This window comes from Canis lupus, chromosome 12, assembly GCF_048164855.1.
Source record: "Canis lupus baileyi chromosome 12, mCanLup2.hap1, whole genome shotgun sequence".
Classification (NCBI taxonomy): Eukaryota; Metazoa; Chordata; class Mammalia; order Carnivora; family Canidae; genus Canis; species Canis lupus.
The window spans coordinates 60,856,261-60,882,627 of NC_132849.1; the positions used below are offsets into that span (position 1 = coordinate 60,856,261).

The following is a 26,367-nucleotide window of genomic DNA, read 5'->3' on the forward strand; positions in this document are numbered from 1 at the left end:
TGAGAAACCACCTGATATTTATTTTTGAAGTCACAGTGTATTGACTTAACTAAATGTGTTTTAAAAGCCCCCAAATGATGACATTGCTTGTCAATCCAAACTGTTAGCAGACAGCTGTTAGGTCTAATCTCTTCTTGGATCTGACTGCTTTCTGGACCCGGGGTTACAAATTCAACTGATTTCAGGGCAGAACTGGTAAGCTGGTAACCTAAATATGGTTCAGTAGCAAGGTGTAATAGGGATGGGTGGGGCCTGTTGCTAAGTACAGAGCCCTGCCCTGTGCAGGTCAAACCCCTACTGGTTTGGGCAGACTTGACCTTCAGGTGGTCACTTTTTAACCCAAGTCTAGGGAGCAACCTATAATCCCCCCTTGCCTATTATGGGATGCCTCTTCTGCTCCCAGCCCTGAAGAAGAAAAAAGAAAAGTGGGTGTTGCCTCGCCCTTCTTCCACTTAGCAAAGGATTCAGGCCCAGCAATCATTTATTTACATCTCCAAGGCACGAGGCCCTGAATTTGATCCAGAGAGGATTGCAAAGCTGAATTCAACAACAGCAACAGAAACAGGACAGCAAAACTGTCTCTATCCTGGAACAGGTTGGTTCTGCTTTCAGATGGGCCTCCAGGGCCCTGGGCAGCACGTGTTGAGTCTTGTCACACTGGCAAACAGAGGTGAGCAAATTCATGCAGGATGTACATGCGTTTTGAAGCAAGAGCACTTAGTATCTGGAGTGACCCTACTTTAGGCTCTGAGAGCTGGAGAGGGTTGCTGTAACTCAGGGATGTGGGATGCTTGAGAGGAGGTCGGAGCTGAGATTTCTGTTGCATGGAGAGTCACAACATGCTTCCTAAGTGTCTTCTCCTCCTGGCTCACTTCAGTGCCAAGTCCTCCTCATCATCGTAGGAGCCAGCTCAATCCTCACTCATAACATGGAGGTTGCTCACCCCAAGCACTGGATTTTAGACTTGTGTGGGGGATTGTGTTGTGATGTTCTGGGCCAACCCCTGCCCCTGCTGGGGCATGTCAGTACCTGCAGGGCCCATCCACACCCATAAGTAGTGCGGTGAAGGTCAGAGCTCCATTTCCAATCTCAGAGTTCTTTTCCTTTTGCAGTCTTCCTTATCTGAATTACTCATTGTGTTTCTGTACGTGCTGCATTTTGCTATGTAAATGTTTTAATTAAAAATTATTTTTCATAAGTAAACTGTAAGCTCACTGGGTAGTTAGGCTTCTGCTGTGCCTCTTCACCCAAGTACTTGCTTAATGGGTGCTCCCAAGTCAGTGTTGGAACTGGAGGTGATTTTGAATCCTCAGTGACCCGAGAGCAGTAATTCAAGGAAAAGTGACCTCCAAATCAATATGTGCACATGAAATATTAAGATTATTTCAATGTCCTTATCTGTAAATTAAAATGAAATAATGACCCAGAGGATATTAGGAGGCTTAAATATGGTGATATATGTAAATATACTCTGTAAATTATAGCTCATTGATGAGCGTAAGTAGGTATGATAAGGTGATGATATTTTAAAATGAATGACAGTTTTGAGCATCTCTTGGGTTCTTTATTATCTAACGTGGAGACGAGTATGCTAGGGCCACACAGCAGATAATATTATGAAAGTCTTTAAAAACAAAAGGAAGACCTCTTCTCTGAATTAATAATCTTCTAACAAAAATTTAGTAGGAGAAAACTATAAAGATCAATGTCTTATGGTGCTTCTGTGACATCCATTGCTCTATGCCACCTAAACTGTGCACTCTCACAGATGTACCTGCATTTGCATTGACACATCAAACATTCTGCTTTATGGGGCCAAATACATCATCTGACCTTGGATTTTATGACTCAAGACAATAAAATTCTATCATGGTAAATTTTTACTTTTAAAGTATCATAAATATTAGAAATCATAAGACTGGAAAAATTTGGTTGTAAATGAAATGCTTCTTTCTTTCTTGTCTCTCTAAATTAAAAAAAGTCATTAATGGCCTAATATTAGAGACATGGTAATATGTTATTAGCTTTATTCTTTTATCTGTAAAAAAATTGTGAAACAATTTTTCATCCCAGGTGAAGTGAAAGAGACTTCAAATTAGTGAAGATGGTGCTGATAATGAAGGCTCATCAGAGGCAACCTGTCATGCTTTCAACACCAGCAAAGCCTGGGTGCAAGAGGACTTTGAAGGAGCTGGCTCATACACACATAGGCGTTAGAGCCAGAAGTCCGTCCCCTGCCAGCATATGCACCCAACGTGATGCTTGACCACAAGTGTGGATACTAATGGGCAACACACTGAACCTCATTTTCAAATTTGTGGAAGGAAGTATTCACTGGCTCCCCAATTCAAGTGAGAACAAAGCCTTCTCTTCTTTAACATAAATAGTATAAGACAGAAATAGCTATTGGTTTCAAAACAGGGATGTTTGGGTGTAATGCAGTTATTGTAGCATGGGAACATGGAGTCGCCATGTTAAAGATTGTCTTGGTTGCTTTTATTGGCATCAAGATGGAGAAAAAAGGACTAAGCTTCCTAAAATCCCCTACCTGTAGGAATCCTCTGGTCATTTGCCACTCTGCAGATTCTGATTCGTAGACCTGGGTGGGTCTGGCTTTCTAACAAGCTCCCAGTTGATGCAGGAGCTGCTGGCCTGAGGTCCATTTTGGGAGAAGCAAGGACCGAAGCCTTGCTTTCCAGGATTTAGACTTGTCTTGTTTACATTTAGTGAGTGTGGCCCATGTCTCACACACCCCAGTCTTCCCTAGGACGGGTACTCTTCAGGATAACATATACCTGGTGTCATCCTTGTATTTAATGATTATGAAAGCGTGAATTATCCTTAAAGTAATTATGCTAATGCATTTAAATGGTATGCTTCTATGGTTAGGGAACTCTAATTTGGTATTTCCCATGCTTTGTTGATCATCAGAATCACCTGGGAGCCTTAAAAATCTGATGGGAATCCTCCCCAGCAAAGGAGGGTGGTAGGAGGGAAGGAGAAACTTTTTAATTAAGCCCTGCAGGTGGTTCCGATGTCTACACTCTAGAAGTTTATAAATATTTGCAGTAGGTAATTGATGAAACAAAATCATTTTTTTTTCACTTTCAGTATATGTGAAAGTATAACAAACTGCATCTTCAATGTAAGAACCTTGGGAATGTTGTTTTGTCATAAATTATAAGAGAGATCCAGTCAAAATACAGAAGGTATAAATATATCAGTGACGGCACCAAAATCCCAGTTTAAAAAAAATGCCCCGGGGATCCCTGGGTGGCTCAGTGGTTGAGCATCTGCCTTTGGCCCAGGGCGCGATCCTGGAGACCTGGGATCGAATCCCACGTCGGGCTCCCGGTGCATGGAGCCTGCTTCTCCCTCTGCCTGTGTCTCTGCCTCTCTCTCTCTCTCTGTGACTATCATAAATAAATAAAATTAAAAAAAAAAGCCCCATTAAAGTTGACTTATGGCCTGAAAAGGGGCAGGGGGAGTTGGAATGGCAGAGAAAATCATCCCACCCATGTTCCTCCATGTATGAGAGTCCATGCATCTCTGCCTCACTGAAGAGGCTCTTTTGGCCTCCAGACCTCAGGTCAAGGTGGCCGCCATCTTCCCAAGGGAGGAACTAAATCTCCACAGAGAATTATTATGATGTTTTTTCCCACAGAGAATTAACCAACAGCCAATCTACCAAATAGGCACAGTCTATAAACAGAAACTTTGTGCAATTCTCAATTATGATGAGGTTCAGGAAAATGAAATCAACTGGCAAATTTATTTCTGGCTCCTACATTAATATTCTTAATAAATGCTCATGATTCCTTATTTCTCTCTTTTTGCAGCCCAGGACAGGGAAACAACACTGTTTTAGATTCAGTCCTATTACTTCTGAAGCGTGTGGACTGGTTCAGCCAGACATTTAATTCATTTAAAGTCTCAGGGTCTTTACAGTTGGTTTTTCTGTGAAAATCAGGTTGCTGGAATTTGAAAACTGAGAAATGACAGATTATCATGAGTTCCAGTTTCCTGGGGCCGCTGGCCTTCGGACTCTTGTCTTCACACTTGCACTTCGTGCTTCAGCCGGTGGTTCCTTCTCTATACATGGCTCACCTTCTTTCACCTGCACACAGGGTGGAATTCACACTGATTTGGAGGATTTTTTTTTTTTTTTTTACACCTGACTCTTGCTATTCTGTTATTCCCAGCGACTCCTCCCCACCGCTCCCTCCTCTGCCCAAATGAATTTTTCTTGCTCCTGCTTCTGACACATACTGCCTATATTTTGGCCACTTCCTCATGCCTTATTTTTACATCTATTTTGCCTCATCCTCATAGTTATGAGCAACTTGACATCAGGAAGGAGATTTTAGTTACCCTCACAGTCCCTGGTACCGGTGGACACTCAGTGCAAGCCCATCAGTTTGAATCAATCTTCAAATCTGTCCAGAGAGCCTGTTAGTTAGGGTGGGAAGTGGGTGGGGGCGTGGGGGGGTGCTGCTTTCCATTCTCCCTGTTACACACACGGCATGAGTTTTCAGCCAGATGTTGAAAATCATCCTAATCTCATTTGTAAAAGATGTGTGTAAACCTCAAAATTAAAAAAAATAATAATAATAAATTAAGAAATGACAGTGCTACTTTTTGAAACGTCAGGTTTTATTTAGTTTAGAATTCGTGCTTCTCCATTGTAAATGGATCTCAGACATGAACGTAAGGTAAACTCTTTACGAAAAGGAATGATCGAATTCAATGATGCTTTGGGGGCTTAACACACTCTTACCTTTGCTGTTTTAAATTTTAGCCCTTTAAGAATAACTTTTCATGCCTAGGAGAAAGCATCTTGCAGTATTTGCGGTATTCTTTTGAGGCACAATGTGCTAATTCTCTGGGCTAATTTTTCAAAAAAAAAACTTCAAGCTTACAGAGGATGTGTTAATATGTTGAAAGAATCTCAGAAGGGAATTTTGAAGGTTTGTTTATACTTAAAATGCAGACTTCAGAAAAAACACTCATTTATTGGCCTATTTAATAAGCAGCATTGTCCTGGCATTATTTTTTTTTTCATTTATTTTTTGTTTTGTTAACAGTCCATTTGAGGTTTGGTATTGTTTTTGTGGAGTGTTTCTAATGTGAGTATAGCATGACGCATCTACGGAAGAAAGAAGTCTGTGAATTCACAGCCAGGAAGCTCAGATGGTTGTAGCCCAAACCATGTAGGATCCACACAATCCAGGCACCTGTCTCTCACTGCGGAATAGTGGGATTTGAAATTTAGGAACACAATAAAAAGATTAGATAAGAGAAGCTGAACTCACCTTACAGAATAACAAGCTCCAGGCACCTGTTGTATATTCCGATTCGGTGGTTTTGGGTACAAAAGAGGGTAACTTCTCTCAGCCTCGCATTAAATGACTCCATCTGGAATCTGCAAACATAGAGCCCACCTTTCTTCTGACTTCCCTCCTCCTTGGGAAAAGGAAAAGTTCTCATTCAATGCAGAAATTCAGGCATGGGTACTAATGCCCCAAAGAGAAAATTGAAAGCCAAGAAGACAGCTGAGAACCCTGCAATCTGATCCTCCTGCCAGAGGCTTGGCTTCAGTCTCACTCTCCACTTCAGGCAAGCTGAGCAGCAGGTGTCCCATCCTGTCCTGCAGGAAGGGCGACAGCAGCCCAGGGCCACACCACCTGGGACTCAGGTGGGCAGGAAGCTGTGCCTGGGGCAGGCTGGGAGATGGAGTCCAGTGCCCATCCTTCTGCTCTTGTTTTCTTGGGGAGGAGCATGTCCCTCCTACAGTCAGTCTCAACCCCCACTGGGCTGCTCTTGGATCTTACCCCCAGAAGCCCATTGTCTTCGGCTTTGCCGCCCTGGACAGCAGCGTGAAGAAGGGCTGGCTGTGGGCCTTGTCACTGGCCCTGTGCCGTGTTTGGAACCAGCTCCCCCACCCAATCTGGTGACCCCAGGGGCCCACGCAGGCTCAGCCTAGGGTGAGTTCACCCCCGGTGTCCTTCATTGTTTGCTGACTTTATTTGAGGAAGTTTATGTGAAATGCTCTAATAATTCCTGAATTTAGAGGAAAGGATTAGGATCTCTAGCTTCTTCATCTCAGGAAATTCTTTGCCCTTCTTGCAATTTTTAAACGTTATCCCCAGAAGCTCTCTGGCATTTGATTAAAGAGAGAGAGAGAACGAGAGAGAGAGAGAGAGAGAGAGAGAGAGAGAGAATACTGGAAGATAGGTGGAACTAGTAGCTTCCTATAGAGTCCAATCCTGGGACTTTTTAGCAGGAGAGAATGATCCACCTGCCTCAGGGGGGTGGGCGTGAAGATGGGTGTTCCGCTTTAAAAAATTCTGCTTCATGGATGTATTTTGTGTCTATTGGTATAGATGAAAACACACACATGCATAGTAGAAAGCAATTAGAAGGAAGTTTACTTAACCTTATAAAAAAAATGACAACAAACAAAATCCCCTTTGGGTTTAAGTTCACCAGGCACCTTTAGTTAGAATAATTACGCATGAATACGTTTCAGCATTACACGTATATCCAGCAACACCCTGTAGATTCTGTACATAGAAATTCCTGACAAAATGCCAGCCCACAAGATGCGTCTCTGCTTAGTCGTTATCCTCTGGTGAGCAACTTTCTCTCCCAGCTCAGCTTAACCACTTGTCTGCTTCCACAAATACCTGCTCTTCGTTTGGGACTCGGGGGTCTTCCTATGAGAAGGGGTAAATTTCGTGCCTTCCCATCGGGGCTTGAAAGGGACTTCCTAACTGAGGAGTGACTAAAAATTAGATTTCTAGGTTAGCAGGAAACCCCAAACTCTCTACTTAGTACTGCTGCCTGTTCTCCCTGAATATGCAATTCATGGCATTTCTGCTCCACTGTTTTGTGCGCAGTGACTTGGGCTCCACGAGGACCAAATATCACGTTATGCTAAACTGAAGCCGAAGCCAGACCGAAGTGTAAATATATAGTGACCTTTAGAAGGAGATAGTAAAAAAAGTAATAAAAAAAGAAATATCATGGTTTTAAAATAAACTACATATATGTGTACACATGTATTTTTATTTTTTTAAAGAGTATTTGTGAGGAAGCGACCTCACCCGGCCAGGAAATTTTGGACAGGCTATCTCTCAAGTTCCTTGTGGCATGGTGGTTCTTCAAAAAGAAAATCTCCAGATCTTGTTTTAGTCTCATAGTAGGTTTTTTCGGTTTTCATTGACCATAGGCATGTGCCTTTTGCTAATCATTAGTTTCATTTTTCTTGAGTAAATTTAAGCCTTTTTCACGTCCAGTTTTTTGTAGATATGAACTGACCTGACTTCGGTACAGCCTCCAGAGCGCCCAGGTGGATGGAAGGGAAGTCCTGGGTGACAGCTGCTGGTAGAGACCAGGGTGGCTTTCAGTCTGCCTTCCAGCTTATGACTCCCTCCCCTCAGTATCCCAACCCCCAACTTCAAAGACAATGGCTTAGAATAACTAGTCAACAGGACAAACTCCACATCCCATGGAAACAAACCAACCTTCACCGGGACTCAGCAGTTCTGGGCGCTCACAATCTGCTAACTGGGTTTTGCTGCAGGGGTCATGTGAATTATTTCTAGTGTTTTTAACTGACCAAGCTTTGTTTTATGGACTAGCATGTGGTCTATACTGGACGGGACTCCCCGTGCACTCAGGGGGAGTCTGTGTACTCTGCTGACATTCGGTGGAATCATTTACAGACGTCTGCTGGGTGGAACTAAATTAGAGGGTTGATGAAGCTTTTTATGACCTCGTGGATCTTCTCTCCTATTGTTCTATCCATTAGTGAAAGTGAGAAGCTGACGTCTCCAGCTGTTTTCTTTGAATTGTCTATTTATCCCTTCATTTCTGTCCATTTGTTCTCTATGCATTTTGGTGCTCTGATGTTAGATGGTATGATTATAACTGTCATATACCTCTGATGTATTGGCCCTTCTATCATTATACAATATTCACCTTTATTTCTAAAAACAATTTTTTGGTTTGTTTTAAAAATGCTGTCTGATAATAGTATAACTAGTCTAGCTTTTTCATGGTTTCTGTCTGCCTGATGTATCTTTCTTGATCCTTTTGCTTCCAACCTGTTGGTATCTTTGAACTGAACGTGTGTCTTTCATAGACAGTGTATGTATGGATCTTGCTTTCTTAAAAATTGTATCTGCAGATTTCTGCCTTGGCTTGGCCTGTCTAATCTGTTCATATTTAATGTTATTATTGACATAGCTGTATTTATGTCTGAAAGATTACGTTCGGTTTTCCACACATCATGACTTGTTTCTCTTTCTCCTCTACTTTTTTTTTTTTTTTTTTTGCATCAAGAGCATATTTTAAAATGCGGCAGTTTAATTTCTGTAATTTTTTTCACTGTATGTTTGAGTCTTTTCCCTAGGTTCTTCCCGCAGACAAATTAACTTTTCAGACACACCTTCAGATATATATGACACCAATTCCAAGAACTCTAGAAACATCACACCTGTATGCTTCTATTCTACTTCCCCTCTTGGAGTGACGTCCTTTGTTATAAATGTGTCCCATCTAAAGATATTACAAACTCAATACTACATTGCTCTAAGTTTTACTCTATGCAGTCTTTTTTTTTTTTTTAATAAACTGAGAAAGGAAAAGAGAGTGGGTGTACACTTGCGGCTTTTGTTATATTAACCTCATGATTTTTTTCCTGGATCCCTTCCTTTGTTCTGTGGATCCGACTTACCAACTGAGATCATTTCTTTAATCCAGTAGAATTCTATTCCCATCCATATCCTTTGTGTCATTATTGGAAAATATATTTCTGTGTTTTAGGCCAAACAGTACATTATATTCTATGTTTTATATAACTGCTTTTTATATCAGTAAGAGAAGAAGGCAGAAGCAATATGCATTTATGCTTTTTTAAAATAATCATATCATTACCTTTTTAAGTACTCTTTGTTCTATCAGGTGGGTTCAAATTAATGTCTGGGATCCTTTTTTTTTTTTTCTGCCTGAAGAACTGCTATTATTATTTCTTTTGGAAGAAGCTCTGTTAGGGACAAATTTCCTGTTTTTGGTGATCTCAGAGTGTCTTTATTGCACCTCCATTTTTATAAGGTAGTTTTACTGGATATGGAATTCTTGATTGATATGTTTATTGTTGAACACTTGGAAGGTGTTGCCCTACTGCATTCTAGCCTCCACTGCCTCTGATAAATCGGCTGTTATCTTATTTGGGTTCACTTGTAAGTGATAAGTCATTTTTTCTTTGGTCATTTGAACATTTCTCCTTGTTTTTGGCTTTCAGAATTTTTACTCTGATTTGCCTTGTGGGTCTCATTGCATTTATTCTACTTGGAGCGTGTGTAGCTTGCTGTGTGGTTAGTGAATGTTTTCAGTAAATTTGGAAAGTTTTCTGTCATTATTTCTTTGAATATTTTTCTGCTCCTTCACTCCTCCGCTTCTGGGAAATACATTGCATGTTTGGTGCATTTAATGTCCCACATTTTTCTGAGGATGCTTGTTTTTCTTCATTCCTTTTTCATTCTGTTATTTGGACTGCATGATATCAAATGATCCTTTCTTCAGTTTTTCTAATGCTTTCTCCTGCCAGCTCAAATCCTCTACTCTTAGAGGGCTCAACAGAGCCCTCTAAGATTTTATTTTTTTAATATAGTTTCTGTATTATTCAATTCCAGAATTCTCATTTGGTTCTTTCAAAAAATAATTTGATACTCTTTATGATGTGGTGTTGTCTTTCTACCTACCATTACATCTTTAGTTTAGTGTTATTGTAGTTTTTTGAACATATTTATGATGGCTACTTTAAAATCTTTCTTAAATCATATATTTGGCCATCCTCACAGGTGGTTTGTTTTTCTTAATTTTCAATTTTCTGGTGCATAGGAAATATTTTTCTTTTTCTCTTTCATATCTTATGAGTTGTGTTGGAAACTGGATGTTTGAGACAGTATCTTATACCAACTCTGGGTACTGGTCCTCTCTTCCAGAGCTTATTATTGTTATTTGTCTTTTTGTCTTGCTTATTCTTTTAATCATTAGCTGTATTATTTTAAGGAAATTTATTTCCCTCCTATAGTGTGAAGAATCTGATAGTGGTCCTCAGGAGTATGGGTTTGGGTATGCCCACAGTCACCCTAGGAGGACAGTGGTGTGGGCAGGGCTCTCTTTGACTATCTCATTTCCTGGCCATACCAAGCTACTAAGCTTCACTAATCTCTGGCTGAATGCTCTGTTGTTTTCAACAAAGTCCTGAGGCATATGCTCCACAAAACAACTCAGTTAGATGTGGACTCCTTTTAAGGGATAGTTACCAAAGTCCCAAGGAGTAATCCTCTGAGCTGTCTCTTATCCTGTTCTTTCCACAAGACTAGCCATCCTATGGGGTTTAGCTTCTATGTGATGTATCTATTGGTCTCCCCTTAATGGTCTTTCATTACCACCTCCATTGTTTTTGGGAGCACTCACACTAGAATTTTCCACACTCTCTCAGTTCTTTTGGGAAAAGATTTAGAGTTCTTTGTTCTATGGCTGTGTGCCCCATCTTCCTCAAGATGAGGTCTCTAAGCCTGGGCTCTGGAGCTGTGTGTGTGGAAGGCAGTGGCAAGATTCTCTTTCAGTGATCCACTCTGGAAGCTGAGCACTTGGTGTAGATAGATCTTCTTGGCTTGCTTCCATCATCATGTCATCACTCTGTGAGCCAGGGTAAGCCTGATCAGGCCTCCAGGGTTCTCAGTGGCACCACACCTGAGGAGGAGTGTAAGTCCAACATTGGGGGCTGGAAGGAAAAATAGAGTTGGTATCTCTTAGCTTCACTTGCTTGGAAGGTAGTCTCAGCAGTCAGTGGTGGAGGCAGGATGAGAAATGCTTGTGTCCTGCCCCTCTTGGGATAACAGCCCTGTGTTCTTGGTTGCAATGGTCTGAGGGAAGTTTTTAATCCCACTGAGCTGTGCAGGTGGAGGGATGGGGCAGGGTATTGATTCACAGACTCCTGCTGTTCTTCCTAAGTTTTAGTACATTTTTCTAACAAATATTTCTTCATTTGATATATGCCTTTAGAACCATTGCCAGAGACATTGTTATTATTGTTAATAAATAATTTTCACCAGTTTCCTTGGAGAGGGGACCAATGACCTCCTCCACTGTTGTTCTCAAAGTAGAGTGCTCTAAAAACTTTTACGATTATTTTTCTTGCTTAGGAGTTACCCAGTTTTTGGAATATGTTAAACTAACTGTACTTCAGTTTCCACATTTGTTATACAAATTAAAATAAGATCACACATGAGAAATCATAAACTATAAAATAAGATGCACATTAGTCCAATTTTACTCCTTATAGGCAATAGCAAACTAAGTATTATTTTCCAAGCTAATACAATCATTGGACTTGTTATTACCCTAGAAAAAAAATCTAGGATTGGAGACCTCTCAGCAGGGTCAGAGACAGTTGGTGGCATCTGCCTGGCAGTAGTATTTGGCTTCTCTGTCTTGGTGCTGCCTGACTCTGTTTGCAAGTTAGACTTTACTCAATTCTGTCCATATTTCATCTTGTTCAGTCAAAGGAAACGAAAAGAGGTAGGACACTTCTACCTGGGGTTTGCTATGATGCAATGAGAAATTACTCAAATCAGGGGGCTGAAAGCTATTAGCTGAAGGGATGAGGGAATGTGACAAAAGCAGGGAAGGAATGTATTTTGTTTTGCAGTATCAGCAGTTCCCACCAAAGAGACACCCAGCTAGATGTTTCACCTAATAGCCCCTCATTAAGTGTTTGGTCTGATAGCTCCTTATTTGAGCCAGTTTGAGTAGGTTTGGAGCCAAGGACCTGTGCAGAAGTACCCCCGAGTTGTCCAAAAGTTACCTTTAGCTCATTGCAGTGCTAAGATCTCCCACTATGGACAAGGTTTCCCTCTATTTTTTGAACCTGTGATGCATGCACTATCATGTTGACATGGTGGGAATGCAGGCCTAAGTCATAGAATATGTATGAGTTCCTTAATGTATATGTGAGCTCCCTGCCCTCTAATATATGAATAAAATCTTCCTGTACTAACTCCACAGGGAGATCATGCTTTGAGAGCAATCTCCCTTACTTGTTGCAAGTAATAAAAATTATTTGCTCAAACCAAAAGGACTTGGGCTGATCTATTGGCCAACTCACCACAAGTGGCAAGCCCTTTGCATTTGGTGACCCTGGGACCTACTCTGAATGGAAATTGGGGTGGAGAAATGGGAAAATGTGTGAGGTTGACAGAACATTAATTGTTTTGTTCCAGTTTCTTTCCTTAATCTGAAAACTGCTTTTATACTTCCTACTATTTGAACATCTATTATTTTCCAGGAGCTCTGCTAACTTTAGGAGGGAGTAACGATGTCTTTAAGATTTGATTCTTGCTTTCCTACCATTAGCAACTAGACGGGAAGGCAGACAGCACACAACAGAGTTTTGGACAGAGGAAAAGAAGAAGCACCAGAGTTTAGGAAATCACAGCTTAGCTGGGGCCTCCACAAACTGTGGTTGGAGACCAGTTGGCAATTGCAAGGTGGATTGAGGTAGGCTGTGTAGGACTTCAGTAATTACACTAAAGAGTCTGAATTTTTTCCCTGGAAAATAGGTTGTCATCACAGGTTTTTAAGCAATTGAGGAGCATCATGTCCTCCTTATATCCCAGATAAAATGTGTGGATGATGGAACAACAGGGGAATGTGAGGAGTTGAGGGATCACAAATAAGAATATTTTTCCCCAATTCTTTGTCATTAATTACTTGATGGCTCCTTGCACCTCTTTGGGGCATAATTTCCCAAACTTTAATAAGAAAGTATTAAAGCAGATAATTCTCAATGTCATTTCCATTAACAAAAAAATCTGTAATAGTTCTATTACTTTTTTTGGCCTCTCAGAATCTCTCATTGATGTGTTATAATAGCCCTCTGCATTGTAACATTGATGTTAAACATATTCATCCCAGCTGTTAGATTTTTAGAATACCGTGTTCACTGATACTGCCAAACACAGTTTCTTATGTCTAAGAGGTATTTGATATACTCAGGATGTTGGCATTATATGGTAAATATTTAAATGTAATCCTTTTTTTTTAAGTTGCTCTGTCATATGTTAGCCATTATCATAATTCATTAAGCCCCATGGAGGGGCTAGATATGCCAGTAGCAAGACAATAGTTGGGATTTACAATCTGTTGGAATTGCAGATTAGAGGCAGATCAGGGAATGGAAATGAGGATCTGGATCACACGAATGTGGCATCTGAGACCATGATTGAGAACTGAGCATAGAGGCTTATCAGAGGCTGGCAGCACTGTTGTCCTACAAATACTGACGTCTTTAAGGAAAGGGATCAGTAATCATGAAGAAACCAGAAATGGTTTTCCAAGCAAAGGTTTGTTACGAGATTGGCAGTTTGAGAAGAGCGAGGGATTTTAAAACAGACAAAATGAATAGCAACCTTAATCACAACAAGATGTATAGCTTGGGGAGGTCACTTAACATGCTGAGCTTGGTGCCCTCGAATGCAAATGGGCATGACATATTACCAAGTAATTATGAAAGTGAATGTTGTGAATAAAGAATGGTTACCAAAGATAAATTTATGATTATTTTAATACCTGTGGTGAATCTATGTTTCAGACTTTATAGGATAATCTTCATTTCCAATACTCTATAATCCTCCTAACCTAATTCATACTTGTCATGCAATAAATCTCAATTTTCTGTTTGAACAATATGGCATGTGTGATAGGTTAATAAAGTGTTGGACGTAGAGTGAATGAAATGGATGGAAGCACAAAGTCAGGATAAAGACCATGAATAATGGCCTTTAGAAAATCAAATAACATTAAAATCAGGATGCAAAATTGGGGCACATTGTTAAAAATACCCAATGATAAGGGAAAAGGTAAAGAGTATTGGACAAGTCTCTCTAATATGGTAAATTGTTTCATACACACACACATACACACACACTTTGCATTCATAAAAAGAAATAAATCAGATGAAATAAGAAATACAAAGTCAGAACATGCAAATCAAAATGTCTAGAACATTGCAAGAGTCCCATGAAGATGTGAGGCTTATCTTCTCTCTGCTCCAGGTCTTCTACAGCTAGGATAATTTCAGTGTCAGTTGAATGATCCATCCAACAGCATGGCCTCTTAGGGGACAGTATGAATCACATTTTCTTATCCCTTTTTATGCCTTATTTAAAAATTATTATTAAAAAGTGGACATCGTCAATGATATATTTGAGCAATGCTGGATACTGATTCCTGTTCTCCTGACTCCCTACCCTACCAGGCTGGATGTTGTTTGCTTGTGTATTTGTCTAGTGACCTCTGTAGACTATTTCAGTGAAGTCTATTTCCCATATAGTGTAAAGTGTCCAGTGTCACTCTACTTTGGGTTCTGCGTTGGGACGTGCATTTGATGACAGTGGTTTCTGCAGGACTTTCTTTAACCGTGTCTTTTCCAATTCTTTCTGTTAAGCTGTCTGCCACTTTGGGTATCACACCCAGTTCTTTGGTGCCACTAATTGCTGACTGGTTACTGTTTTTAACAATATCCTTGGGCCTAAATGTCTCTGCATTCTAATCTGATTAAAACTGAACTGAACATCTCTGAAGAGCTATTTTTGAGGCTGGTACTTGGAGTTTGTTCACAAGAGTGCTGTCTCCTTGTCTTCTTCTCCCTGGTAAACTAGCTGACCTATGGTTTAGCTTTTTTCTCTTGTGGGGTTATGAACATCTTATTGCTTACAACCAATATCTTCATTATTTTTGAGAAAGTCTTTAGGCTTGAATCTCTTCACACACTGAATAGAGGCAATTTCTTTGGAGAGAACTTTGAATCTTATTATGTTTGTCTGCTTTGCCTCTAAGCAAAATCTCTAAGTAACTACTGCAGAGTTGGGGACTGGAACAGTGGCCTGCTTCTCTCTTGGAATGACACCCGAACTTTATGAGCAGGTGTCTGGATGGAGGCAGTAGTCTCTGATCTTACTGACTTCCCTCTCAGATGTGGGACCTTTACAGGCCTGAAGCAATGGCATTTGAGATCACATCTTTTTGCACCTGGGGTAGAGCCCCTGTCCAAAGGGGTAAGGTGGAGAAAGGGAGTCCCCAACCTCCTTGTTCCATTCACGTGGAATTCAGTTGTAATAACATGGAGTTGAGTGGGGGTGGAGGGAATAGAAATGCTGATCATGAGTCCCTCCTAGGGACATACTGTATCCTTTGATTGGGAGCCATGGAAAAGAGGGCATCCCATACTCACCCACAGTGGAACTTCCATCATGTCACACTGCTGGCCTGGGGGAAGGCCATACTTTCTGCAAGCAGAATTATTTTGTTTTGCTTTTCAATCAATTATGTATATCTTTTCCTTTATTTGGAGTATATAATTCATTTATATTAATTGCAACTTCTGATATGGTTGAATTTAAATCTAACACCTTGCTATTTGCTTTCTATTTGTTTCATTTCTATTCTTTCTATGTTCCTCTTCTGTAATTTTATTTTGGATTCATCAGGTTTTAAATTATTATTAATCAATGTGTCTCTTCTATTAGCTTTATTATAATAACTTGTTAATATAATTATTTCAATGAGTGTTGTCTAAATTACAAAATGCATCCAGTTTACCTTACCTTGGTGTTATATTCCTATTACTCTCAAACACTTTTCTTTTGCATGTGCTATAAGTTCCATAAACCTCAGTTATCATTGTTGCTTAAAATAATGGATAATCTTTTATAGTTATCTTATATAGTTATAGTTATGTTTACTTATATAGTTCTTATATATATATATATAACCTATATATCTTATATAGTTATAGTTATGTTTAATCTCTCTAGACTTGTATATTGTTTTTTACATTACATGGTCCCATATGTAATCATTTTTATTAATCCTAAAAACTTCCTTCAAAATTTATTTTTGCTTAGGTTTGCTGGCATCAAATATTTCAGCTTTTGTTTGTCTGAAACTTTAAAGTTTTTATATTGAAATATTTGTAGATTCACATGCAGTTTTAAGACATAACATAGAGAGATCCATGAACATTTCATCAATTTCCCTAAATGGTGTGTCTAACAAAATGTAAGTGTAATATCACATCAGGATGTTGATGTTGATATGGTCAAGATATGAAAGATTTACAGCATCACAATGAGAAAGTGCTTATTTTGCCTTTAATTTTGAAATTAATCTGGCTTATTGTAGAATTCTGGGTTGACACCATCCCCACTCCTTCTCTCCTCACTTAAAATATCTCATTCCAATGTCTCCATACTTTCATAATTTCTTTTATAAAATTATCTCTAATTGTTTATGTCTTCTTTTTTTTAAAGATTTTATTTATTTATTCATGATAGACATAGAGAGAGAGAGAGAGGCATAGACACAGGCAGAGGGAGAAGCAGGCTCTATGCCGGGAGCCCGACGCCGGACTGGATGCCTGGACTCGAGGACCACACCCTGGGCCAAAGGCAGGTGCCAAACTGCTGAGCTACCCAGAGATCCCCTTTATGTCTTCTTTTTGTGGATGTTTTAAAGATTTTATTTTTGTGCAGATCTTTGGTCTTAGCACTTTGGCTGTGATGACATCTATCATCTATCTATCTATCTATCTATCTATCTATCTATCTATCTACCTATCTATCTAATCTATCTATCATCTATCTATCATCTATCATCACCTAGCTAATCTACTGATATGTAAATATATCTCCAGATGTATGTTGATGTCTTTCAAAGGAATTAGAAAATACTTGGTCATAAATTTTGCAAATACTGGTTGCTTTTGTCCCATTTTCTCTCTCTTTTCATTCTAGAACTCTATTTTTATATACATTAGTCACTTCAGCTCTGTCTCACATATTGTGATTTTTTTCTGTTTTCCTATTTCTTTTCCCTGTATACTTTAGTGTAAACATTCTCTATTGATCTGTCTTCAAGTTTACTAATGTCATATTCATCCCTATGCAATCCATTGTTAAATCTAACATGCTCTTAATTTCAGAAATCACATTTTGTAGATCTAGAATGTTAATTGAATTATTTTTCATAGTTTCATACTCTCTATTAAAATATTACATCCTTCAATATTTTTGTCCATATTTTCCTCTATTATGTTTAAGATTTTTTTCTAAAGTGCTTGTATGCTAATTCCAATTATGGGATCATACCTTTGTACATGTCTATTGATATAATCTTTTATCAGCCACTTTTCCTTTTTTCTTAATATGGCTGTTATTTTTCATTATATATTGGACATTAGCATGAGGTGTTGTAGAGTCTGAACTATGTTATTTTGTTCTAAAAGTATATAAAGTTTTTTAATGGCTGGCAATTAACTGTGGCAGAATACTTTGACCTAACTACTTTGGGGTGATCTTCATTTGGGTCTGTCTTAGAGTAGGTGTATCTGAATGAATCCCTTTATCTTAGAACACGTTCTTAATCTTGGCATGTGGTGATTATTGCCTGGATGTTGCCTTTTTTCTAGTGACAATTAAATATCTCTGTTGTTTGGAAAGGCTGAGGTTTGTCTGGGTCACACTCCCAATTCTCTCCAAAGCGAAGATTTTATGATCTTAAAATCCCTCTTCAGTACTCAATATCCCAAGAGCTGCTCCCATGTAGGCCTTCTGGAATCTTGGTCTGCATAAATGAGGTGTAGAAGATATCCAAAGACTAGAGGGGTATTTTATGTGGACCTTTTTTAGGATATTGCCTTGTGACTTTTTTCTCTCTTTTATTCTAACCCCTAAATCTCATACATTATTACTTACAAACTTGAATCTCTGTTTCCATTGTCAGATTGCTGCTCTCTGTTTGAACTCTCTTTTCCTACAGAATTGTTTTGGAAATTGCTCCATGGAGAAAAAAGATACAAAATGGGGCTTGTCTCACTTAATTCCCCTCTCTCAAGAACTATAGCCCAATATTAGTAACTATCCAATGCTTACAAACAGTTGTTTGATACAGCTTGTTTAAATATTTTTTACTGTTTATAGTGGGCACAAATCTGATACCAGCTACTTTGTCAAACCTCTATGGCTGGTGTTTAAAGCCATAGGATTGTAGCAAATTCCTAACAGAGTTAGGTGGAACAGAATAAAAGAATATTTAGGACCAAGCCTTGGGGTATTGCCATTTTAAAGGGTTCCAAAATAAGAGAAGGACTCATCAAAGATACTAAGAAGGAATGTCATGGGGATGCCAGGAAAACAAAGACAGTGAGATGTTCTGAGAAGCAAGTGAGGAAAACATATCAGGGGGAGGATGTGATCCACTATTTCAAATGTTGCTTTTAGGTCAATAAAATGTGAGAATTAAGAATGAACCATTTGATTAAGCAACTGAACTCACATCATTAAAAAATAGCCTTTGGTTTCCAGATTATAAGCAGTAGATTCCAATCCTTTTTTTCAATGAGACTATTTTTTATTTCTTGTCCAATTTCTAGTTCAAAGTGTAAGAAATAGCTATGTGTTTAAAGGTGTCCATAGATGATTAAATAAATGGCTTTGAGATGCAGGGTAATAAGAAGCAAATGGAGAATTCAGTTCCCTATTCTCTATTTTTGGAAATTACCAAGGACATTTTTTCTCTCCCCTTTTCTTAGCATTTATATGGAGCCTGAAAGTAGAGCTGCAGTGAGCATGTGTGATCTATTTTTAGGAGACAGGATCCATGAACACTGTTTTTGTTTTACCTTGTTGGGTTCACTGATTTTTCTTCAGCATCTAGAACAGTGGTTGGTCCATAAAAACATTCAATAATGTTAATCAAAATTTAGTATTATAGGGGCTCTTGAGTGGCTCAGTCAGTTAAGGGTCTGACTCTTGGTTTTGGCTCAGGTCATGATCTCATGGATTGTGGTACTGCACCCCATGTGAGGCTCTGTGCTCAGTGGGGAGAGTCTGCTTGAAGATTCTTTCCCTCTGCTCCTCCCCTCATAAAATAAATAAGTAAATCTTTGGAAAAAATCTGTTATTATGGTCTGGTTCTATTACTATTCAGCTGTTTTCCAGGTAAATCAGCTACACTGTTGGATCCACCAAATGATTCAGTAGTGATCTATCTTTATCGTTCTCTCAAGACCGCAAGTCATATAATTCTTGGGACTCAAATAGGAATTAGATCTTTACCACAAAGAGAGTAGGAAAGCATAAGTGGAAAAAGAAATGGGAATCATGTTTTCTGTCAATACTGTGAGCCATTTATCTTCTTCTCTTCCAAAAGTTGAATCATTCTAAATGAGACAATTGCTTATTGCTAACTCTGCTAAACTAGTGAACAAAAATATCCGCCATAATTATGTTCATAGTTCCATCTTTGGCATTCAAGTTAATCTGAAAAACACTCTTTTTCCTGAAAGATTATGTAACCAGGACTTAGATTCAACAATGGCTCTCTGTCAGGCTTTGTTCCATTTAATTTTTGGTTAAGAGTGTTACTTGACACCTGTGAACATCTTGTTTTGCCCTGTGTCTTCAAGAGGGAGGCTTTACAGAGTCTAACATTTGTCCGATGAAGTTGTTATCAGAGAAAATTATTTTTGAGTCCTGTTCATAACTCCATAGCTCAGTTCTCAAGTGTTATTGTTAATATTCTGCTTTCTATTTCCACAGACAAGAATTTAAGCAATCTGTCTTCAAACTGAGAAAATCACCTATGAATATAACCAATATGGCAAAAAATCAACAACAATTTCTTTGTTCATTTATTTAGCAATGATTTATTGAGTCTTTGCTGCACAAAAGTCCATGTGCTAGTAACTGGGGATCCAAGTGGTGAGCAAAATCTAGATTTGACCAGTATTCTAATGAGGCTTAGAGTCCAGTGAGAAAAAAATGGGCATTAATAAAAATATTACATCAGAAATAAATCTTTTGGGAAGTATAGAGAATCTTCTATTGAGTTTTCACAGAAGATTTTAAGTTCCATCTGTATCTCCTGTAATACTGTAGGATGATTTCAAATTACCACTTTTTTGTGGCTGGTTGCTATCTCTTGGTTGCTAAATTGCAGAATATATTAAATTGCATATGGTAATATATGTAATGTGTATACAAATGCCTGGCATTTAGTAGGTGAGCAGCAGACGTCAGTTTTATTCCTAGGCTTGTTTACTTTGCCGCAAGGGAAAAAGAAGTCTGATGTGCTGTCTGAGATACTGCATATCTCTGGCTGTCTCTAAAATTCTGGTTTATGTCCAGCTTTTAAACTTAGACTATGCTAGCTCTGTATGAAAAAGGCCACTGTGTAGTTTATGTTACTCCTAGAGTTGGAAGTGCCCAATTGCTCCATTTTAATGAACTGAGACAAAGATCTTCTTTTCTCATGATTAAAAAAGAGTCCTTGTAACAATGATTCTCAAACTAGAATTATTCCTGAAGGCCAGTACACATAGTGTGTATGGATTCAGGAAGTCTTTACAACAACTTACAATTCTATATTGATATTATATATCGAAATATATATATAGTTCCACTTATATAGCTTTTTGTTCTGGATCAACAAGGTAACCTGCATTTGTAACCATGATCATATTGATGCCAATGGACCATCTCAATTACACAGCTTTAACTTTTAATGCATTTTTCCACCCAGGATTTATTGCCTTGTGTCTTTCCCATCTCCCTCTTGAAACTCTTTTCCTCTTTTCCTGTGCTTTGCTAACTATATAAAGTTGGATATATTAACAGAAGAGTTAATTACTGCAAGAGATAGATTTTTTCTCTGAAATCTAGATTTATTTATTTTTTTGTGTGAGAATATTTACTGCTTTTTTTGAGATTATTGCAGGTATATGTGTATGCATGTATTCTTGAGCACACATTTAATGTGTGGGTGTTATTAAAAATGCTTGTTTATTGGAGGAGTGTGGCTGTCTTGCTTTTATTTTACACTGTGCTGGAAAAAAACATGACTTGGGGACAAAACTATGGAATCTATGTAAATACTGAACAGCCTAGTCTTTGAGCTATAAACTAGTGAGATTGTACAGCAAGCAGTATGTTGGTACATTTTCTCTTAAATATATTGGTTGATTTTCCCACTCTGGCTTATCAAGGGTGGATGTTAATCTTGAAGCTACTCTTGCACAGAGGATAGGATGAGGATAGGAGAGGAAATGCAGGATGAGAGGAAGAACTTCCTCTTTTGGGCTGCTGGATGGTTAGGTAGGACTCTACGCCATGGAGATGTGTGAAGATATTCCTAAGAATGGGGGATCATCTTTGTTCAGTTGTTTGGCTAGAACCTAGAAGCCAATGAAAAGGCGACATCATAGGCTTAGGCTATAGGAGGAGGCACAACTACTGCCATGATTAATATATCCCTTCACTCCAGAAAGTTATGTTATGCCTTCAGTGGCCAAACTCCTTTCTACCTTTACTCTGGCAATCATTGATCTGCTTTTGTTACTATATATTAATTTTGGTTTTCTTGGAATTTCACATATTTGAAGTCATACAAGATGAACTATTATGTATATATTTTTCTTTTGCTTAGTGTGATGTTTCTGATATTTAACCATGTTGTTGTGGACATATTAGTAATGTACACCTTTTTATTACTAAGTAGCATTTTATTATATGAATAGACAGCAGTTCATCTATCTGTTCAACCATTGGAGAATGAGTTATTTCTAATTTTTTGTAATATGAATAAAGCTGGTATGATTATTCATATATAAGTCCTGTGTGGATGTGTTTTTATTTTTCTTCGGGTTGTTAGATCATAAAGGAAGTATTTATGAAATTTTATATGAAATTGTCGAACTATTTTCCAAAGTGGTTCTACCGTTTTGCAATCCTATCAGCAGTGTAAAAAAATCCCAGTTGCTCTACACCCTTACAATTTCATGGCATTTTCAACTTCTACTTTCTTTTTATAAAGTTAATTTCAGTCATTCTAGTGGTTACATGGGGATATTTAAAATTTGCATTTCCCTGGAACATTTCCAACAGTTGGTCAGGTCATGATCATTTCAGGATGAAGAAAGGGTTACTGCCATGCTTTATAATCATAGGATGATGAAACACGTGATGTGTGGAATACATAACATAGTGATTTTTCTCTGAAAAGGTCATGTCAGAAACAATATGCTGTGGAACAGAGCCTTCACTGTTCATGCCTTTCCCAACTGTTTTCCTTACCCTCATATGCAGAGTTGAAAAGGAACTGGACCACTTCTGTCAAGGGACAGTGATTGTGTATATTGTAAGGCCACTCTCCCTAGCCATGAGATTTTGGCACCAGAATTAGAGACGTTGCTATTCCTTGTGGTTGTTCCTGTCACTCTAGAGTCGTACTGTGAGATTTTTTTGTGACTGTGGTTTCTAGGGGGCTGAAATGGTAGAGATGCAAGGTGTATAATAGTTGCACTCCTCATTAAGCAATGACTTAATAGCACAGAGAGTTGAATGCATTTCCAGCTTCTTCAAAAGAGTATATATATTTCTTGCCAGCATGTTGGGGAGAAGATTCTCAGGGAATTATTAAACATTGCACCCAGTGCTTGGATGTTTATTACTGTTATTTTGTAGGACATTAGTTTAAACAAAAAACAGATTTTGTCACCTCACTGTGGCTTTTTTTTTTAATTTTTATTTATTTATGATAGTCACACACAGAGAGAGAGAGAGAGGGGCAGAGACACAGGCAGAGGGAGAAGCAGGCTCCATGCCGGGAGCCCGACGTGGGATTCGATCCCGGGTCTCCAGGATCACGCCCTGGGCCAAAGGCAGGCGCCAAACTGCTGCGCCACTCAGGGATCCCTCACTGTGGCTTTAGTTGGAGTAAATATGTGTCCACTCTGGGCTCATCAAATCTTTTTTTTTTTCCCTTTCTTTTTTTTAAGTTCAAAGTTGTAGGAACTAAATTCTTAGAAATCTATGTTTGTTATAGCATTGCAAGTCTGATTTGGTTTAATGTACTCTAAAAAATATGTTGAAAATAAGAATCCTTAATAACGATTACTCCAATGGGATTTTACATGCAGTTTAGATAGGACTCAGATTTTGCTGTACCTGTTACTCTAATCTATATTCATGTGATCAGAAGCTTACCCCTCAATAGGTTTATATAATCACCAGCTGTGGGGTATTGAGAGATGGTTCCATGTGAGCGGCATCACTTGCAGGCAGACTCTTCCCTATCCTAATGAAATCTCGCTGTGGAGAAATGAGCTGGCTATCTCTGAAATAGGATCCCCATTCTGCTGCACTGTGCTCACATTTCTGCAGCTGGCTCGGTCAAGGCTAGCAACCTGGGGAACTAGGTAACAGTAGACAGAGATTAGAATGGGGAGGAGGTGGCGGGGTACTGAATGAATAGATAGAGGTATGAAAAGGCATCTGAGCTATCCACCTTGTTTGGAATAAATCCTTTGGCCTAAAGATACTTGGGGCAACAGGCAGGATGGTCCAGACCAGAATGGCAACAAGAACCAGGAAACCAGGCAGATTTACAGGATAGGGTCAAGAGATTCAAGGCTCTGTTCCCCTCCATTCCCACTTCACAAGGCCCAGGTCCTACACAGCCTTAGAGCCCTAGACCCTGCTCTGCAAAGGAAATGGGTAAGCTATGGTGCCAGAGACTTCAGATATCACACAGCCCATCACTTCTTAGCTTTGGGATTTAACTTCTTGAAGCTTGCCTTCTTTATTAAAAACAGATTATAATCACCAGTTGTCATGAGGATGAAAAAAGAATAAATGTAAAATTGCTTCTTTTTAAACTATGGAACAATAACCAGATATGAGTTATTGTAGAGATACAGGTTAAATGCATCTTCACAGATATCACATCCACCTACTTATCTTACAAAGAGAGGGGAATTCTAGAAATAAAATCTTTTGCCCAACATGCTTCTTCCATGAAGCAGTGCTCCCCACATGTCTTTTGACCTGTTCCTTGTGATTCTGGGTCCTCTTAGTAACTCAATTTTTGTAGCTAAGTGATTTACCCACTCCCACACACTTTTATGTATCACTGATTTACTGGTGATGCCAAACTCTTCCTCCCTCCCTGTCCTCCCTCTCTCTCTTCCTAGTTGTTAGCAGACATCTTGGCAGGCATGGGTGATGGAGGACTAGGGTCAGGAAGTCACACCCACCAAGGGTATGAACTGCCTGGGTCATCCTGTTTCTGCGGCCCCTCCTGGGGCCCACGAGGGTTATCCCTATAACTCTAGGGGCTCTGATTTTTAGAGTCTCTACCTGTGTTGCTCTTGTGGGCACTATGAGTTGGCACCCACACTTTTGAACAGGGATTCTCAAATTAAGGAGTTTTGACCTTCTGGAACCTGTAGATGCACACTTGAGAAACAACAGCTTTCATGGGAGTTAAAATGTATATCTTTTCATTTTAGTGATAACTCTAATGAAAGTTTTGCAAGTAAAAAAGATAAAAGTTCCTTCTTGTGATGGTAATTTCTCACGGGGAGACACTTGCCTGTAATAGGGCTTGGTTTCATACAACCATGAATTTAAAGGCAACATATGGACTCCTGGGGTTAAGGAATATATTTTCTGAGGTCTGAGGTAAATCCTCCCTTTTAAAAGAAATATTTCCTTTATTCAAAGAAATCACTGTGACACATCTGGGATAATCCACTTAAGAATTTAGGAATAACAAAAAATATCTTGACTTATTATTATAATAATAATATATATTTTTTTTATTTTACAGTGTGGTCCAAGTCTCTCTTCCTCAGAGCATCAATCACAAATTTTAACTCACCCTTGTGAAATCTCAGAACACCTTCTCTTCCTCTAAGGGCTTCAAATTCCTTTGTAAACTGTAAAGCGCCTCATAACTATTTGCCACAGGCATAGCAAACCAGCTATTGCAGTCATGAACCTACATTGAAAGTTGGAATTCTTATTTAATTGCAGTGGGGTAAATCTTGTTTTTTTTTTTAAGATTTTATTTATTTACTTGTGAGAGACATGGAGAGAGAGAGAGAGAGAGAGAGAGAGAGAGAGAGAGAGAGAGAAATGCAGGATGGGGCAGAGGAAGAAGCAGGCTCCATGCAGGGAGCCCGATGTGGGACTTGATCCCAGGTCTCCAGGATCAGGCCCTGGGCTGAAGGCGGTGCTAAACCACTGAGCCAACCGGGCTGCCCGTAAGTCTTAATTCATCAGATAGGCTATGGAAGAAATGCTCTGTGATGGTATTTTCTTTATATCTGGTTTAATCAGACTGATCGTCATGATGATAAGATGAGGCGGACAGGGAACAGACATCATTGGCTGATAATATAACTGAGCTTCCAACACTACAAAGATCTTGAGTCTATACAAAGCAAATCATTTTTGAAGGCCCCTCTAGACCACACTTACCAGGCATCACTAAGATATTTCTGTCCAAGAGGCCCTGATTCCTGAGGCTAGAAGCTCTCACAAGTCTATAGCAACTGAATCTTTGCTGTGACCTGGATCCCGTGGCCTGCTTTGACTTGTCTGACGGCACTGAGCACCATTTTCTTAGTTCTTAGGGTGAGGGAACTGCCCAAGAGCCCTCCTTACCACTGTGGAACTCATGGATGGGCAATGCTTCTGAGGCAACACTGTACCTCTTGCCTATTCCCCTACGCTTTTAGCCCCTAATGGAAGTCCTCTCCCACTTCTCTTTCTGAGAAACCATGTATAATCCCTTCAATAAGTGTAAGTATGGGGATCCCTGGGTGGCGCAGCGGTTTAGCGCCTGCCTTTGGCCCAGGGCGCGATCCTGGAGACCCGGGATCGAATCCCACGTCAGGCTTCCAGTGCATGGAGCCTGCTTCTCCCTCTGCCTGTGTCTCTGCCTCTCTCTCTCTCTCTCTCTCTCTCTGTGACTATCATAAATAAATAAAAAAAAAATAAGTGTAAGTATGGTGATGCCAAAGCTTTCAAATTTAAAGTGATCAATTAAAATATTTACTTTGAATAAATTTCATTCAAACTCTAAGCCTTAATACTGCTATATTGAATTTTAAAGATGATTTGGGTTCTTCCATTTTCTTTGCATTGCACAAGAGCATGGTATACATCAATTGTTGGAAGGCCCTCTAATCTGTGATCTGTTGTGGTCAATGTTGACATCTTGGCTATCCCATCTCCTTGCAACTGGGTAGTTTGACTCTGTGGCTCTGTAGCTCTGTCTTTTGCTGGTGGTCTGGGAAATGGCTATAGCTACCTTCTTAGTTGCACCATCCATCCCATCACTGGATAGAAGCCTCATCCCTTCTTTGAGTTCTGAAGGCAAAGCCAGCCATGAGGACCTCTAACTCACAGGATCCCATGTCTGTACCCTTTCTGGGATCTGGGAATTATT

General features: G+C 39.2%; 1 long non-coding RNA gene across 1 annotated transcript in view; it reads left to right on the forward strand.

Moving 5' to 3' along the window:
• The first annotated feature begins 311 nt into the window (after positions 1–311).
• LOC140600766 (uncharacterized) overlaps positions 312–26,367 on the forward strand; it is a 39,416-nt gene continuing 13,360 nt past the window's right edge. The window contains exons 1-2 of the long non-coding RNA XR_012003936.1: positions 312–670; positions 2,074–2,351. This is a non-coding gene — a long non-coding RNA (uncharacterized lncRNA). The remainder of the gene's footprint in view (positions 671–2,073; positions 2,352–26,367) is intronic.